Source organism: Mastomys coucha, unplaced genomic scaffold (genome assembly GCF_008632895.1).
Source record: "Mastomys coucha isolate ucsf_1 unplaced genomic scaffold, UCSF_Mcou_1 pScaffold20, whole genome shotgun sequence".
Classification (NCBI taxonomy): Eukaryota; Metazoa; Chordata; class Mammalia; order Rodentia; family Muridae; genus Mastomys; species Mastomys coucha.
Window position 1 is genome coordinate 107287586 of NW_022196903.1, and position 19225 is coordinate 107306810.

The 19225-nt window shown below is 49.4% G+C and overlaps 1 long non-coding RNA gene across 5 annotated transcripts; it reads left to right on the top strand.

Moving 5' to 3' along the window:
• The first annotated feature begins 814 nt into the window (after positions 1-814).
• Positions 815-16290, top strand: LOC116098292. 5 transcript variants are annotated; one of them, XR_004121793.1, is made up of 5 exons: positions 815-1198; positions 3122-3620; positions 7535-7779; positions 14311-14419; positions 15921-16290. It is a non-coding gene; the product is annotated as an uncharacterized LOC116098292 (long non-coding RNA). The 5 variants fall into 5 exon arrangements; XR_004121789.1 differs by lacking the exons at positions 14311-14419; positions 15921-16290 and having other exon boundaries at positions 7535-8328; XR_004121791.1 differs by lacking the exons at positions 14311-14419; positions 15921-16290 and having other exon boundaries at positions 815-999; positions 7535-8328.
• Positions 16291-19225: the final 2935 nt, after the last annotated feature.

Consider the following 19225-nt stretch of genomic DNA (forward strand, 5'->3'; position numbering starts at 1 on the left):
AATTAAGAACTTAAGCGGCTTGCAGAGATGGCTCAGCAGTTAAGGGAACTGGCTGCTTTTCCAGAGGTCCTGAGTTCAATTCCCATCAACCACATGGTAGCTCACAACCATCTGTAAAGGGATCTGATGCCCTCTTCTGGGATATGGATGCACATGCAGATAAAGTACTCATCATATACATAAAATAAATAAATAACAATTTTTTTTTTTGAGACAGGGTTTCTCTGTGTAGCTCTGCCTGTTTTGGAACTCACTCTGTAGACAAGGCTGTGCTTGAACTCAGAAATCCACCTGCCTCTGCCTCCCAACTGTTATAATTAAAGGCGTGCGCCACCACTGCCCAGCAATAAATAAATCGTATAAAAGAACTTACTATAAACCTTATGTTTTGTACTATGTAGAGATTAATAAAATTCAAGTCGCGCGTACCTCTACTACCCATTCCGGTGCCCTCCGCAGACATTGATAATGGACTGCTGAGGTTTTCTCATTGAATTCATGGCTGGCTGTGTTAGTTGACTGACTCAACCTGGGGTGAAACAGACCTGAGCTCAGTCTCTTCTCTAGGAGACAGACTGGCAGGCTGCCTCTCTTAGGAAAGATGTGCAGAGGTTTTTTGAGCCTGTGCAGGTATATATAGCTCCAGACATTGTTCCCCCGTGTATATGTATGGGTTCTGAAGCAGTGGCTGCAGGTAAAGGTGGGAGGTGAGCCCAATGGATTCTGGGAATATGGTGGCTGTTACCCTGGCAACAGGTCTCTGAGACCCACCCATGAGTCACCACAGGCTTTGGATGCTAACAATGCCTGTCTGTGGGTGATAGGGAGGAAGGCCCAGCTGGTGGGGTTGACTGCAACTGATGCAGGATCTGACAAATGTGGGGTATGTCAGCAATCCACTACTAATGTTTTCTTAGGGTGCCAGTGAGATGAAGGAAGGCCCACGGATATGAGGGACACATCTGTTTGGAAGTAGGCTACAGGCAATGGTCTAGGCAGGTTGGTAGTAGATTGTTGGTACTCACTGATGGTAAAGATATGACAGGATTCCAGGCTTGGGTTAGCAAAGAACAAGAAAGAAAAAGAAAATGTCTGGTGGTCTGGTAGTGAGGCTTCATGGGTCTTAGCAGTGGAAGAAAATGCAAGGTCAGAGAGAGCTGGGTCAGCCGTGCCCTGGAACCCTGAGTCATCTGTGAAGGTATGTGCCCCTCCTGTGCTGCCCTAGTGGATCTCGTGCTACAGTGGCTCACCAGGCTCTCCAGCAGTCCCCTCTGCCCAGCAGGGCTGAATGAACATCACTGGCCTCTCCTTGTCAGCAGCTGTCAGGGCGCATTTGTAACAGCAGCATCCATTCATGCTTCAGGAAGCCACAGGAAAGGCTGGGAGCTGGGGGGGGGTGTGTTGGGGGAGGACGGGGTGGCTGAATTTGGTGAAGCCTGATGTCTTTAGATCACATGGAGGAGGGGGTGACTCTCTCCTTCGATCAGGAAGCAGAAAATAGTAGTGGAAGGAAGGAAAGCAATAACAACCACCACCACCACAGGAGGAGGAACGTGTCCATATGTCAGCATCTGGGTCACAGTGGGACTTCTGTCCTCTGCTTTCTCACTGGTATTAAGTGGCTGAGGGTGGTGGACAGTCACATCTGCCCTGGCCAATGGAGTGAACAGGAGTGTCCCATGAGCACTGGCCTTAGGGAGCACGAAGTCAAGGCCAGGGGAGCTGAATGCAATGTCCTCTTGGATGTTGCTCTGCTAGCTGATGTCTGCCTCATCCATTGAGGGGTCTGAGGACAGAGGATCTCTCGTGCTGGTTAGCTGTGGCTATGAGGGTGCAGGGCTCAAGGATGCCTCACACTATACAGGAGCTATTTATGTTCTCATTAGTTCTCAAGCTGTTGCTGCCGCTGACACTGCATCTTTAGTACCCCACCCCCATTTCATCCCAGGACTTTGCCTTGAATCTCATACATCCTTTCTTCCTTCTCTCCATCCCTCCTTCCATTTTCTCTTCTCTCTCTCTCTCTCTCTCTCTCTCTCTCTCTCTCTCTCTCTCTCTCTCTCTTTCCCTCCTAGGGGCGACAACCAGGTGAGGTCCACTCAGGCCATTTTGTAGAATCAGAATTAAAAAGTGTCAGTCTTGAAAGGTGGGAGGAGTCTGGAGTGGAGGCACAGAAGACAACAGTCGGAGGCATGGGGCAGCATAGAGACAGGCCCTTTGTGGGCACAGGCCCTTGGAGACTTTAGTGCTGCCTCTGCCCGGCCTCCACTCAGCACTGCATGCTTCAAGACCCAGTGGCCTTAGCAGTACCTCTGGGAAGCCTCCCTGGCACCTTCTCCCCCAGTGTAGGAAGCACAGCTTAGAGTAAGTATTGGAGAAACCAGGATTGTCAATCGCTAGGGTCTATTTTATTCAAAGGAAGGAAATGAAGGACACCAGATTACCTGAATACCAGGTGAAAGTGATCCGACCACCTGGGGATCTTTTGTTACTCTAAGAGGACCCAGCCCCCACCTGGACCCCCGACACCCCCACCCTATATCCTGAGTATTGTTAGGCTTAATCCTGAGCTTTGTCTCTCAGTGAATAGAACCCATTCCTGTGAAAGAGACCCCATCCTCCACCAATAGAATCTATCCTTCTGCTGGTCACAGATCCTTCCTCTGGCCCTAGCCCTGAGCTCTGTTTATCAGATAAAAGAATTCACTAGCATTGCAAAGGCTGCTGCTTTGCTACCCTGCTTGGGAGTTTCTGTGTAGCCATGTCTAAAGCATCATGATAACTGTCACCTGGCAACCCCATCCCAAAGTTTTACTATGCTTAACTATGTTTAGAAAGAAAAAAAAAAAAAAACCCAAGGTACAGTCTCTGGAAGTTTTGACTCAGTCAGTGCCTGCAAAGATGTACCGACTGGAGTTTTGTTCTTCACCATGAGTCTCCCCCGTGGCTGTGAGGCTTGTGGGTGCCAAACACCCCAGGAGTACATTTTGGAAAGCTATGAGGTTGAAATTTGTGTGAGCAAGCAGAGTGAGCGCGATACACACATCCATAAACCAGCACATCCGTAGGTGCTCCGTTACTGTGAAGACCTGAGTCTCTTGCCTTTCTCTCTCTCTGCCAGGTGTGGCCAGATCTTTGGTTTCTGGAACTCAACTCTAGCTCTAGACTCCGGCGGCGCATCTCCCCGGGGTCCCCAACTATGAGGTAGAGGCTCCAGGCAAGCTTCTGTCTCCATGATGCTCTGCCTGTGTTGGGGGTGTGGTCACGGGGGGCCGTGGTCACAGGGGAGCCAACCAAGAGCACCAAGGCCTTCCATTGCCATGGAGACGGGCCCATGGGCCAACCAGGCCCAGGCTGGTCAGTGAATGAATAAACGTGGCCCATTTTTCCGCCTTTGTCCTGAGGCTCCCCGCAGCTTCCTGCTGTCAGCCCCAGCTGTGGGGAAGGCGGAATGTGCCTGAGTGATATCGCCGGGCCGCTGCCGGGCAGCGCCAAGCCTGGCCTGGCTGCCCCAAGCCAAGATTCATGCCCGGCAAACAAGCCACACTTTGTTCCTGTGGGAAAGTCCGGCCTCTCAGGAAAGAGCCTCTCTCGGCGGCTGGGCCCTGGGCTGGGGACGCGTAAGTTGAACAAAAAACCTCATCCGCTGGCCACGATTCATGGGCCCAAGATCCACCTCCGCCCCGGAGAGGAGAGGACGGGTCTGCCCAGGGGCTGGAACTCCAGGCCATCCCTTTGTCCCCCTCCTCCGGAAGCCCCTGCTGGAAGGTCTCCCTCACCTGACCCTTGCTGATTCCTGCCCTGCCTCTGACTGAAAAAGGGGAGCGGAGTAGGAAACAGGTGGTTCTGGGCTAGATAACAGCATGAACAGAACATAGCAGGGACACTGAGAATCCACGGGGTGGCAGCTCCTGCCCCTACAGCTAAGGCCTGGGGTACTGGCCTCTCCTACCTACTCTAGGGCTGGGCTTGGCCCAGTCCTGACCACTCAGAAGGGCGCCTGGCCTGAGTCCTCAGAAGGACTCAACCTGAGTCCTCTGCCTTGGAGGGGAGGGGCATCGGTCATCAACATTCAACCATAAGGAGTGGCTGAGCTCTGGTCACTTGCAAGGCTCCCCGTCAGGGGCCTCCTGTGACTCACCTCTGGGAACAGTCCTCAAAGGATTCCTGAGCACAGGTGTGCACAGGAGAGATTGATAGTGACCATGCCTCAGCTAGAAAGGTTATGTGGATATTTATTGTGTAATATTAAGTGTTATAGGGTCATTATGCATTCCTGTCTGGGATGCATTGCACAGAATCCATAACAAATTACTTAAAGACTATTGGGGGTTGGGTGGTGGTGGTGGTGCACACCTTTCATACTCCCTTTAACAGGAGCTAGAGACCAGCGGATCTCTGTGAGTTTGAGATCAGCTTGGTCTACAGAGAGTGTTCCAGGGCTACACAGAGAAACCCTGTCTTGAAAAATCAAAACAAATAAACACAAAGACTGCGATGCCAATCTATAGACAACACCTCATTCCCAGGCTACTTGTCTATAGTAATGTGCCTGTAACCCAAGAAACATAGAAATATCAGATGAGAAAACTTAGACTTTCAGGGTCAAAATGCTTATTCAAATACACAAAGCTCTCACCTCTTGCTGGATCTGGGTCCTCCCGGAAGCAAAGACTGGAACAAGGGGTCAGTGACAAACAACAGCAGAGAAGTGGGAAGCAAGCAGAGGAAGAAGAATGGACCCACAGGAAGCACGTTACAGCACAGTGGTCGGGGGACTCCAGAGACAACAGTGGACAGATACCCAAATACAGTGAGTGATGCAGGAAAGGGTGTTTCTTGGGAGCATTGGCTCTTGTGATCACAGAGGCTGAGGAGTTCCACGAGAGGCTGCCTGAATGCTAGAGAGCCTAGGTGTTAGTCCTGAGCCCTAGCATCTCTGTACATGGTAGAGCGCATGAGCACCCAAGGGTGCTGGCATGAGAGCAGAAGTCCAAAGGCCAGAAAACCTGAAGCTACAATGTCTGCAAGCAGGAAAGACTCTGCTCCAGGACAGCCTACTTCCCTGATAATTTCAGGCCTTCGCTGATTGATTGGTGCTGTCTGTCTTGAGTAGAGATGCTCCCACCCACATATTCACATGTCAATATCTCCTAGAATTATGCTTACAGACCACACAGAAGTATCCTTAGCAGGCTGTGTGGCTACCCTAACTTAATCCAGTTGAGCTGACATCTATACTTAAGTATCACATAGCATGAGGAGCTCCTACAGGCAATTACCACAAGCCAGATCTGTCTGATTGTGCCTGAGCAGCCCCAATTACCTTGTGGCTACTGAGCAAAAACCCAGCATAGCATCAGAGAAGGTCTAGAACACATTGTTTGCAGATGGCTCCATCAATTCCAACACATAGGTGCTCTACAGCCGTACACCTTAGAAAGAGAGAGCACACTCTGTTGGGCCTTTCAAGTTGCAGACACACCATGCATCCTTCCTTCCCTGTCTTTGTCCTTGTCCATCCCGTGGGCCCTAGCTCCCTCTAGCTCTTCCATCATCTAAGGAAGGACTAGCCCCAGAAAGGCAAGGGGCTAGATATTGAGATGACAGAAATGTTTCTCCCACCATGAGGTGTAAAGGCAACCAATTCTGTTTTGTAATCCAAAAGGTACGTTTTAATTTTCTCTTTCTTCAGCAACCACGGTAAAGCAGACACTCATTACACTGGTGCCAGTATCCCCAGCCCCACCTCATGTGTTAAGGGGATCTAAAGGCTGTCCTGCTTCCACACTCTGGCAAACTGGATGGACAATTGAAGCCTGGAGGCTAGTAGGGTCAGCTGTGACCAGGGACATGGCTGTACCATGATATTAAGTACCTGGCACATGCCTGCTGCAGGGATGAATCACAGGGACATGGAGGTGTGGGAGCATCAGCCCCCAGCTTTTAGGGGACAGGGACACTGAGGTGAGGGAGCACCAACCCCAAGCTTTTGGGGGACAGTTGGAGCTATAGATAAATCTGTCCCTTGTGCTAAGTGGGGACAACAGGTTATGACCCTGGCTATGACCCTGGCTGTCATACCCAGTGACATCCACCAGGTTCTCTTCCTCTAGGGCTCTAGTCAGGATCCCTCCCCGATTCCTTCCAAACCCCATCAAGGACCTCAAAGAGAAAAGCCTGGGCCAAGTCCTGAGAACGTCTGTGTTCTGAGGATCTACAGGAGCATTTGGGTGTGCTGTGAAGTCAGCCATCAAAATCTCAAAGTTATTTTTAAGTTAGCATTCTGCTGTATGGCAAGAAGATCTCTGTCCACAGCAGGGGGCAGTGGAAAGTGTCCTCAAACCAGGGCCATGGCTTTTCTTACTGCCACAGTCTCTTACTTGATGTGGGGGATGAAGACTACCTCGTTAAATAGGATCCTTAGATTGTGGTAGGTCTGAGCACAGGGCCTACAGAACAGTGAATTTGGACAAGAGACTCTATTTGAGGAGGCAAAAGGGTCTGAGGAATAGCTAGCTCTCCTAGACACTACTTAGGAACAAGTTCATGATGTAAGAAATCTGAGAGCCAGGGCATTCCTCAAGGGCCCCAGAAAGATGCAGAAGGCAATGAAGGACATCCTAACATTAACAAAGGAGCCCAAACTGTGTCAGGGCAAATGGGCCCCTGTGTTTTGTCATTATGGGACAAATATGACAGAGGCACAGTATACACCCATGGCAGAAGCTCAGGCCTCTGGGACAGAGTGATCCCTCAGCTCCATGTCCCAAGTCCTCACAAAAGCATGTCATCACTGTGAGCGTACCTACATGGCTCAGGGCTTCTGCTGGAAGCAAAACTTTGACTCCTTCCATACTTTGGGGTAGATGTGCTCTTCAGCCCTACAGCACCACCCTGGGCATCCTGCTAGCATTTTACCAGCTTAGCAGGTATAGGGAAAGGATACCAACCGACCCTAACCCCTTCCCAAGTATCACAGTTATAATCCAGGAGCAAGCCTGCTGGAACCCTGATTTATCAGCACCCAGCAGTAGTCACCAAACCTGGCTCCCTGTTGGAACAAGCAGATGAACTGTAGAAAACACCTACACGGAGTCTCACCCTCAGAGATGCTGACATATTGACCTACTGACCTGGGACTCAGGATTTTTAAAAATGGTCCTTGGGTGACTCTAATGCGTAGCTAACATTGTAAGTGTCCAAGGTCGCTGTCTCCTTTTGCATATGTGTGGTGCACACGTATGCGTGTTTATAAGCGTGAAGTTGTACATATGGGTGTGCGCACGTGGACACATATGCACAGGTATCTGTGAAGGCCAGAAATTAGTACTAGGTGTCTTCCTTGGTTGCTGTCTAGGTGTGAATGTTGGTGGGGTGTGTGTATGCAAGGGCTCACAGAGCATGACTTTTGACAGTTGGCTCCCTCCTCTACCATGTGTGTCCCTCGAAGCAAACTCAGGTCATCAGGCTTAGCAGCAAGCACCTTTATGCACTGAGCCATCTAACCTGCCTGTTTTCTTCTTATCACCAGGCAGCCATATTCCACAGGCCCACTCAGCAGCTTGGATCCCAGAGTGAAGTGATGTGACAGGGAGAAGCTGTCACACTGCGGACAAACAAGACTTAGGTGACAAAGGATCCACTGGGTTGCAAGGTTGGAGGGGCTGCTTGTTACCTCAGTGCAACTCAGCCTGCTGACAGACGGATGGACGGACGGACAGACGGATGCAGCTGGTGGAAACACACGTGCCACAAATTACTAAGCTGCACATCCAGGTTGTGGATTCAAGCTACCCATCTGTGTTTGAATTATTCCTCCTGTGTTGTACTTTTCTCTTCAGAAGTATTTAGGCATGTTTTAAGTCTGACCTTTGCGCATGAGCTCTCCCTTCCGCTCTGGCTGGCAGGGCCCATCAGAAACTGTAAGTGCATCCATTTTTGCTCAGGCAAGACAAACAGCTGCCTTTCCTGGAGGAGACACCTAACCTTTAAACCATCCTCTCAGAACTTGGGTGCATGACGGAAATGCTCTGGGGGACGTGACTTGCACATCCGTGCTCAACACACACACACACACACACACACACACACACACACACACACTGAGTCACCCACCTAGAGGCAAAACAGCTCAGTCAAAATGTCAAAGAAATAGTTTCCATGAGATCTTTCTAGCCCCACTCTAGGGACAGTTAGGCAGCAGAGTCATGCATGTCCAACCTCAGAAGAGGTGTTCAGCGATGGCAGGAGCCTATCTTCGTATGCGTTCACAATCTGGACTTCCTGTCTTGACCTCTGACAAAAAATATCTTCTATCAATCATCACCACACTTGTGACCCCTGCTGTCCTTGTCTCCCGGAGCCCTCTGCCGTGCCCTCCCCCAGGGTGCTAAGACAGCACTGTGCTAAGAGGGACCCGTGAGGAGTAGAGCCTCTGATGCCTTAGAAATAGAAATGTGAGATGGGCCTCAGGCTTGAGGATATAAAGGGTGGGATTATGACATGAAAGTGAGCCTACAAAGTCAGCAGGCATGGCTCCTCTGGGCTCAGGCAAAGACGAGGGTGTAACTGGATAAGTGGAACGCTGCAGAACTGCTCAGGGCTGTGCACAGATGTGATGGGCTTCAGGGCACCTGCAGTAACAACCATGGGGTACTGATTCCTTGAGGGGAGGAGCACAGCTTTCCTGGAGGGAACCCTAGGCACAATGACAGATGTGTGACAGCCCTAGCTACATTTTGGGGTCCAATTCTCACTTCATTCTCCCAAGCCTCCTCTTTATCCAGAAGCCATAGGGAATGAAACCATCCATCAGCTCAACATGTAACTTTTTAAAAGTGACTTTTTAAAAAAAAAATCAGCTGCAAGCAAGGACCTTAGGAATAGAACCCAGGTAAGGGGGCTGGGGTGGGGGGGGAGGTGTTCAAAAGTGATAAGGGAGTGGTAAAGGGACTAGGGCAGAAGTTTTCCATCTTCTCCATGCCAGAGGAGCCAGGCACACTCTTATTACAGTTGTGCTTGACTGTAATATGCTAGGACTGACTTAATGAGGACTGGGAAGATTGAGTCCCTCGAATGCTCCTATGTGGTGGACTCCCAAAGTGCTCAAGGTGAACTGCCCGAGTGAGGGCTTTGGAGCCTTCAGAAATACCTTACACAGAGTGCCCATCACATACAAGGTGATCTACACACCAGTGAAAGGAGAGGTGGCCCAACAGGTACCTAGGTGACAGACCAGAACACGTGCTTCACAGAGACGATATCTCCATGATATACTGAGGTTCAACCTCGCTCTAGGACAGGAGAGGCCAGGAGAACCATAACCCTGACAAAGGGCAGATGCCAGATACACAGCCTGTGCTGCAGATCATATTCACTTTTAGATAGTTTATATCAGTTTTCAAGTGGCTAGAGACCTTCCTTCTCCCGCTCTAATGGTCTCTGGATGCCTAAGCCCCCCTGATTTCTTCTCTCCTCCTATGTTTCATGAAAGGCTGTACCATTCTGCTGTGTGAACCCATTTCCTTCTGAACCTCATTGCTCTCATTCAAATGACGAAAGGCTCAGTCTAGAAAAACTTCACAATCCCATTGGCATTCATATTGAAAAGTTTCTCAGACTCCACTGGGAGCCATGGGGCCCTTCCTGCTGATGCAGCGCAGAGCTGAGTCTTCTTTGGGTCTCAGGATTCCTGAGGTGGACCCTTCCTACAGACTTCAAGGGGTCTCGGTGGGTGCCTTAGTGAATGTTTTCTGAAGTTGTAGTGTTTTTACTGGATCCTAAGAACTATGTGTGTCTATGCCACTGTATGGTGCTCTGGGGTTCTTAGAGATTGCTATTGTCAAACGAGGGAGCTTGGCATGCCCACTGCTCACGTATGTCTTAGTGAGTGTGCTGCTGCCCGTTTTATAACTAGAAAGGAGGCATTAGGGGGGCAATCAGGGACCCAGGGATATGGCTCAGTTCATCAGTTGCTTGCTGCATGCACAAGCATGAGGACCCAGTTCTGGCTCACCAGCACCTACTATAGAGAGCTGGGCACAGCAGCTCGAGCCTGTAATTCCAGACCTGGGAAGGCAGAGATAAGAGGGCCCCTGGGGCTCACTGGCCATCAGCCTAGCCAAAACCAGCAAACTCCAGTGAGAGACTTTGTCTCACAAAATAAGGGACAGAGTGACTGAGGATGACCTCAGACATTGACTGCTGATCTCCACACATGCACGTGTAGGGACGTGCACTTACACAATTGTACACCCAAACAAGTACAACACAGGGGGCGATTTTGAGTGGCTGACAGTATTTAAATATTATGTATCAAGGTATGAAGAACCCTGGGCTCCTGCTGAGGATATTTCTGCCCACCCATGCGCCACAAAGGACACCCAAGTCTGTCAGTTTGAATGAGGCTCCATTTCTTTATACCTAAGTAGGAATCATGGCTTCAGTTAACCTCTGGAGCCCGAGGCAGAGTGCTCAATCTCAGGCCTTCCAGGGAGGATTCTTGTGGCTCCTGGACAAGGCAGGGGTGGGGGCAGGCCAGCCCACCTCATAAATCACAGGCCAGGAAATGCAGGGTGGGTGACCCTGAGTCGGTGAGCACCGAATTAGCTGCTTCATCGGTGCCCCACAAGCGAGCTTTGTGCAGCACAGCGCGGGGAAGAGGGTGGGCAGTTAGCAGAAGGCAAACTTGGGCCAGCGTGCCCCCAGGGTCTCCAGCTCCCCAAGTCTCCTCACGCAGGGGCCAGAAACACAGCTTTTTTATTTTTCAGAAGGTGGGGGACATTTTGGCTCTGAGTTTAAGGGCACACAAAAGGCTCTCAAAAGGGAGACAGAAATCTATTACCCGCCTGGCCAGAAATTGCCTTGGGGGAAGCTGGGCTAGAGCCAAGGGCCGAGAAGCCATCCCAGGGGGACCTCAGAGAGGCCTCTTCAAGGGGAGCAGGGCCCACAAGCTTCAGGAAAGCCTCACGAGGGGATGTGTTCCCTTCAGGATATCTCAGGATAGGGAGTTTCATTTCACTATCCATTGACAGTGGAAGGACCAGAGAATGAATGAATGGGTGGTGATAAAGATGAAGCATCCATATCAGTAATCAGGTGTGTGGGCTGTAAACCACATGGAGGGTTCAGGTAAGGTATACCCACCAGAGAGGGTGCCCTTGCTTTACCCATCTGCTAGAAAGCTACTCTCTGCTACCCCAAACAAGAGCTCTTTGAGAGAGCAGGAAACCCTGGCCAAAATGCCAGTAGGGGCTTTGCCCCAGGAGAGAAATGGGACTGAGCAAAGGTTCAGATGAGGAAGCAAGGTTAACAGCATCTGCTCTCTGATTATCATCCGGGCTCGGGGATGTAGGGAGGGCTGGCTGATACCAGTGGCTAGGCTGCCTCTGTGTTCTATCCTGGGTGGACTTAGAGACTGGGAAATCCTGAGAGGCAGTGGTGCGGCAGCTATGGGTTACAATATTGGAAGGAGCAAGGAAATGTGTCCTAAAATGGGAAGGGTCTGAAGAGCCCAGTCACCCCTACTGTGCCTGCCATCAGAACTCACCCACGCTGCTGCTGCTGCCTCTGAGCCTTTGTGTGATGCTCATCTCCATCCACACTGCCTCCCTCAGACTTCAGCTCAGCAGCCATCAGGGTAGGGAAGCAGGACAGTCAGGTTCCCCGGGCTGGTTCCTTTCAAGGCAAGCAGGGGCCCTCAGCCATCTTTTCTCTCCTATTTCACACACACACACAGTTCCGCGGTAGACTCAGCCAGAACAAATGCTCAATTAAATACATTTAAAGGCAATGAAGTGTAATTTCTCCTCCGGAAATAACCAGGGAACAGAGCCAGACTTCTAGCCAGCTTTCAGGGTCCCAGAATTGTGACCAGAGAGTTTTGCAGAGCTGGTGGGAGTGAGAGAAGACAGTGGGCCTGGGTCTGGGCTGGGCACAAACACACCCAGAACATTCCTATGGAGTACAAGGGATGTTCTACAGGCAGGAAGCACAGGCTGATATCCAGCGCCTTAGCCTGCCTAGAGTGGCTAAGAGGAAAGGGACTGGGCTGACGGTCAGCTTGGAAAGCTGCAGGAAAGTATCTCGGGGGATGTGTTCCCCTCAAGTAATGCTGAAGACAGCCTGAACACTGGACCAGACATGACAAGTCAAATCCCTAGTTCATCCTTCACAAGTTATCTGACATTGACCAGAGGGTTGACCTCTTCAGCCTCAGGTTTTTGTCTGTAAGAGAGAAAGGAGTGATGGTTTGGTGCCTGCTTCTCAGGTGGGCAGAAGACTACACGGAGGATGCTACAGAGAACAGTGAAAGCATAATGGTGGTTGCCATTGGTGTCTAAGGAAGACACAATTTAAAAACCACACAGGTTACAGCACCTACAGCATGCAGATATGGTCAGGAGTTCCCCAAGCATTTGCTCATTTATTCAAGAGGGCAGCTGGGACCGAGGCAGAGTGGATCATGGCAAGCCATTCAACAACACAGGGAACTCGACAGAGGACCACAGTCACAATGCACTACAGTTATGGTAGGACAAGGAGCCATGCAGAGGTGGGCCAGTTGAGACAGTAGGAACAGGTGAAGGTGGTAACTAGGAGTCTAGCAGGCAGTGAATGTGGCTTGGAGAGGCTTGAACGCTCCCACTCTCATCCTTTTTCTGGCTGGTGTACTCCAACTACAACATGTCCCTCTCCAGTAAGGGCTGCCAGTGAAGTGAAGTCCATATGCTGCTTTGGCACTCATAGACAACCAGAGGAGGGGCAGAAAGGGATGGCAGCCTTTCACCTGAGGGCAGTATGGAGGGGGAAGGAAAGCCACAGGACTCAGACCAAGTGCAGCCTCCATATTCCAGCGAGGGTCAATGGCTTCGTACACCCAATCGTGTGCTTTCCTACATGTCAATAGTGACCATGAAAGGTGGAGTTTGCCTATCTGGAGCATGAACTAAATGGTCTTACTCTTCTAAAGGATATATGGCATGCCCCACTGCAAGGGCTTGTGACAAAATGCTCACAGGTGAGTGGGCGTACGCCCCAAGGTACTTTACCTGGCGGGAAGCACGAAGCAAGAAGAGTCAAGGTTGGAAGCCTCAAAAGTCTTACAAGAGTTGGCTCCATCAGGCCCCCATGACACTTCTGAGCCCCCTACCCCTACCCTGTCCCCCAGCCTCCTCCAAGATGGACGTTTCCTGATACAACCATTCAGTTAGCAAGTCAGCGGGTGCCTCCTCTACCTCCTACCACCAGCAGCAAGATGCAGGGAGAGCCAGACATGTCCACAGACCGGCACTGCTGTTTTATGCTCTGCTGGTTTCTGCCCTCACCTGGTGGTGTTGCGTGGGTCATTTGTGTTTTATTCATTTCTTTTATTTGAGCCTCCTCAGTGCAGGGGGTTGGGGTGCAGCCACAGCCCGGGGCTCTTGTGCACTGGTTGTGTGTTCACGTCTTCCTAGGGACTGATGAGTGAATGAGCCTGACTGTACCTGGAGATTCAGAAATGTGAAGAAGTGCGTGCTGGGCTCCTGGTGATAAAGCTGTACCAGGGCCAGCAGGGTAGAGGAGAGGGGTTGTCAAGCAGCAATTACTCTCTAAGGCAAGATGGGGCTCTGCTCTGACAGCTTTGAGAGGCCAGTGCTCGCTTTGAGCCTGACGACAAGATGCTCACAACTCATTCTTAGGACAAGTAAATCAAGTCACATACATGGTCTGCCGTATTGTAATCTCTGCCTGGGCATGTCTCAGCTTCTGTGCTAGACTCTGAGGTGGGGGCAAGTGGGACTAAGCACAGAGGAAGGTGAGGGTTAACAGCGTCCCTAGAGGTGTCTGACTGGATTTATGTCCCATCCTTGCTACTAGTGGTTGTGAACTGGGGAAAGGTTCCAAACTTCTCTGCACCCCTGAGGCCCACAAGCACTGCTGCTCTTATGAGTGAATGAGATTGCCTATAAGCCAGATGGTATCTGATGCCTGTGTAATCTTATTAACTGGTATGGGTTTACTGCCTGCCTCCCCCACCGGAACCCGCTCCATCCCTCTCTCCCTCCCTCCCCTCACCCCTCTTCCTTCTTCCTCCCTCATTCCCTGCTCCCTGTTTTTTGCAGTACTGGGGCATTGGGACCTCCTTCCCCACCATGCCCAGCTACTGAATGCTTTTCTTGAATGAATGGATTATCTTTGATGTTCAGGGCTCAAGGGAATAGTAAGTGTTGTCCACCTATGGGCTACTTCTTTCAGTGTAAAAAACGAAATGCAGGAAGTAGGAAATGAATGGTGACCCTGCATGCTTAGTTCTAACCCTCTTCCCAGACTCCTGTGACCTTCCACATTTGTCTGAATGCCTGGGGATCTCTTTCCAACCCCTGCCCTGCTCACTCAGCACAGGATGAAACAGAGATCCAACTCCATCACCTACCAGGTGGGTGGCTGCCTTACCAAAACACACCACACAGTTATAAAGCTATCTTGAGAATGCTTGTGTCAAGGTTGAGATCACCTCATATTCAGAGTCCTCCCTCCATTTCTCGTCCCACAGCAGTAAGTACTTGGGATGCCTGGCAAATCTCTGTCACTGAAGCCAGATGCAGAGGACATAGGTGTGCTGGGGCAACCCATCTTTCACCCTATCACAAATGGCAATGCAGATGTTAACCAGTCACACAGTCACCTCTTCTCTCCTAGCAACTCAAAATACCAGTTTCAGAGGGAGCCTCAGGGCGGGGGTGATAGATTGATTTGTGAGCCAAAGCCAGGAGAGCTAATCAATACAGAGGGAGCAGAGAGGGACAGGAGAGTCGCAGTGGAGAACACACAACAGAGCAATGACAGGCTAGAGCTGGTTCTGCACTGTAGGAACCTCGGATGGAGCCTCCCCCGAGTTCCCAAATTCTCTATTTCATTTCACTAACTCTTGAGCTACACTGCTTAGTTGGGGAATTAAAGACAACTAACATTATACATGAGTAGCTAGCTCATGGACTTTCCCTCCTCCCAAACACATACACAAATGACAAGACAGATCCAGTGAGATTTCTTGGATGTGGAAATGGCATAAGATTCCAAGTGCTGGGGCTGGAGAGATGGCTGAGCAGTTAAAACTACCTGCATTTGGTTTCCAACCGCGGGGGCTCACAACCATCTGTAACTCTAGTTCTTGAAGATTTGATGCCCTCTTCTGGCCTTTGAGGGCACCAAGCACATACCTGGCACACAGACAGATGCAGTTACACATCCATACACAATAAAATAAAATAATAAAATAAAATTTAAAAATATAAAGCAATTTTTATTAAAAAATTCAACTGCTTCCTTTGGCTGAGATGAGGGGATACCTCACTGGATGTGGGGCTTCTGGGCCCTCTTCCTGCATGTCCTGTGTACACAAACCCCACTTATTAAGATATTACAGCTTTCACACTGGGGGGGGGGGGTAGTGATTTTCACCCTGCCGTAAACTGCCTAGCTCTCTGGTATTTTACTTTGGAATAGGCTTGATCAGACAGCCTCACCCAGCAGCAGCACAGTCAGTGTTCTGCGAGGGCTGCAGGTATCTGGGCTTAGCTGGGCTGTCTAGTAGGCTAGGTATATTAAACATATCTAGCTCTAAGATCTATTCAGCATACAATTGGCTTACATGGATGAACCCCTAACATAATTAAGGACCACGTATGTGTGCTATTATTCTGGTGGTGTCTCACCCAGTGGGGCTTCTTTGGTGCACAGTGTAACACCTCTTTATTAGTTAGCCCTACCATAAGCTTAGTTTCATGTCCAGTTTGGCCCCAATGTCCACCTAGGCATCCTAACCTGAAGTAGACCTAGATATCCAGAACCACATACACAACCCCCAGCAGATGCCTCTCAGGCAGGACATGCCTGATATGGTCATTATTTAACTCAATATTTTGTCTTGTTGCCAGCCTTCTCCTGGACCCCTACCTCAGGAATCGTGACTGGGGTGTGAACACCAACCTGGCTCTCCCACTCATCATGTCTGCCCACTCCTGTTACTCTCTCACTGCACTTGCATCTGTTACCAGGACAACAGTGCTGCCCTTCCCTCCATTCAGGGATGTTGGCCTACAGAGATGGCTTAGTGTTTAAAAGTGCTGGCTTCTATTTCAGAGGACCTGGGCTCAGTTCACAGCACCTACAGGCTCATAGCCACCTATAAATTCAGTTCCAGGGTTTCTGAAACTCTCTAGCCTCCAAGGATGTCTGCATACCTGTGGTACACATAAACTCACTCTCTCTCTCTCCTTCTCTGTCTCTCTCTCTCTCACACACACACACACCCACACACATACATACACATATACACACAGAAATAATAATAAAAAATCTTCTAAAACGTGAGTTTAGTCATTCTCCTGCCTTTTCAAGTTCAAGGTGACCAGATAATGGGTCACACAAGAGCTGAAACTTCTCTACAGTTCTCATGGGTTGCAGTCTAAGAGTCAGATGGTTCTGGATACTGAGGACCTTGTAAAAGGAACTTGTAACAAAGGGGCACCCAGAGTTCAGGGAGGTTGTCTTAGTTACTGTTCTGTTGCTAACGAAGACCAAGGGAACTTTTTTTTTTTAAGTATTTAATTAGGGGCTTGCTTACAATTCCATGATCACCATGGTGAGAAGCAGTCAGACATGGCATTGGAACAGTAGCTGAGAGCTTTACATCTCGATCCACAGGAAGCAGACAGAGAGACACTGGGCCTGGTGTGGGCTTTTGAAACCTCTAAGTCTACTCCCAGTGACACACCTCTTCTAAGGCCACACCTCCCAATCCTTCCCAAACAGCTTACCAACTGTTGACCAAGCATTCATATATCTTTATCTTTATCCATGTCCATATGTACCTATGGGGGTCATTCTCATTTAAACCAGCACAGTGGGCAGTAAAGAGAACCAGAATCAGTGGAAGGCACAGCCAGCCTTGGCAGTTAGGAGAGAAAGTGAGAGAGAACATGGCGATATAGCTTCTGATAGTCATGGGAAGAGAGACCTCTCCTATACCTTTGACTTTGCTGGGGCCTCCACTTTCCCATGCTGCCCCAAAGCTGGCATGGTGCCTGCAGCTACAGTCAGTCTATAGAGTTAGTGCTCTGGGCCCAGAGCAAAGCAGAGGTGGGTGGCGGGCAGGAAGGAGCCAATGGAAGATGTAGGCAAACTAGTACACTCCTGGCCCCACAGTGACCTCTCAGATTATGGAAAGAAGCAACAAATCAGTGTTTCCAGACACACCCGAAGAAGGCATCATTCTGACATTGTGCCCTGTCACTTCATGTTTCCATGCATCAACCCCCCTTTCTACATGCCCACTGCCCACTGCCCAATGCCAGGATACTGTTTCCTCTTCTAAGACCGAGTTCAAACAACACAGCTGGGGAGCTGCCCTTCACTGTTCAACAAACACAATCACTCTGTTCCCAAGGCCTTGAAGTATTGCCTGGCCTGATTCTAGTTTCCGGGTGAATTTTTTTTCTCCATGTGTCACATCCTTTCCTTAGGCAAACCTAAGACTTCAATAGTCCCAATTTGAAGCACTTATTAGTTATCCAGTAAAAACACGAACTAGTAAATGAATTCTAAGTGACGAGATAGACTTATGAACTGTGTCCTTCCTTGATGCTCCTGTCGGTGGCAATGGGTTTCCTATCACTTGTAAACAATGGTGTGAGTTTTCATACCTGCTGGTGTTTAAAAACAGATGCAACACATCATGGACTCAAAATCCAAAGCTGATTTAATTTTGTTGAAGCAGTAAAAAACAAACACACACACACAAAAAAAACAAAACAATAACAACAACAACAAAAACAGGAACATAAAAGACCTTGAATTCAGATCCAAGGAAGTCGTAATCAGAGCAGCTGCCATTGAGGGAAAGGTCTCCATTGTAGCAGTGGTCGGCTCCAGCTTGCAGTTCCTGCCTTGGCATCTTGGGCATATTAAACCGACGGCACTGAAAGGCTATTTAGAAGCAGGGTTTACAGCCCACTCACCCAGTGGAGAGGCTTTTGTGGACATGGGCTATGAAACCTGTTTTCATTTCAGTGGTTTGTGAAACACAATCTCTATGCCGATAGGAAAGGGAGCGTCGTCGCAGCAGAGTGTGGACTCGGAGGGCTGCTCGAGCATCCGCTGTGTGACTAGCATTTAGGAGGCTGGACAGCGTCCAAGGACACTTAAGGAATTTTAGTATCACAAAGGAAGCCCGATGTGCTTTGATGAGACAATTTGGTGTCCAGGCAAACAAACAAGCTGGCACCAAGGAAGAGCTGGTCTGAGCTGCCCAATGATTGTACAGCAGCTCTGTTCCCAGAAATCTGCAGTTGCTGGAGAAGACTCACTGTAGACTCTTCTGTTAAGATCTCGTCCAGCCAAGTGCTCTTAATGCTTTAAATATCCAGAGGGAGGAAATGCAAATTTGTAAGCCAAGGGAAAAGATCTTGGTCATGTTTTAAAATTCTCCCTTGTTAGTGTGTATGTTTATGATATTTGTAAGTGCCCACGTGTGGAGGAGATCAGAGGGTAACTTCCAGAATATAGTTATCTCCTTCTCTGATGGGCATCAGCCATCAAAATTAGTTCAAGTTTATGGGCAGCATCTTTACATAATGAGCTACCTCACTGGCTCTTTAATAGCATTTTTTTTTCTTCTAACACTTATTTATTTTTATGTGTATAAGCATTTTGTCTATATGTATTTAAGTGTACTGTGTATGTGTCTGGTACCCATGGAGGTCAAAAGAGGGTGTCAGATCCCATGAAGTTACAGATAGTTGTGAGCTAGTATGTGGGTGCTGGGAACTGAACCCAGATCCTTTGCAAGAGCAATACATGCTTTTAACCAATGAGGCATCTCTCCAGCCCCCCTTGATAGAATTTTAATGGGTGATTCGATCTTCATATGTGGTGATTAACACCAACTGTGAGCTGTGAAGGAAGGAGGGCACATTCTGACGACTGGAGAAAAGCTATAAAAACAGTCGAGGCAGTGGCACCTGCCTTTAATCTCAGCACTTGAGTGGCAGGGGCACGAATATCTCTGAGTTCAAGGCCAGCCTGGTCTAATAATGAGTTCTAGGCCAGTCAGGGATATTAGATGAGATGATCAGAGATCATCACAGGAGAGTGGGTTGGAAAGATTGAGAGCCAGAGGGTTGGGCAGGGCAAAACAAACCGGTGTCTTCCGATGTGACAGGTAGGACTCATTGCAGTGATG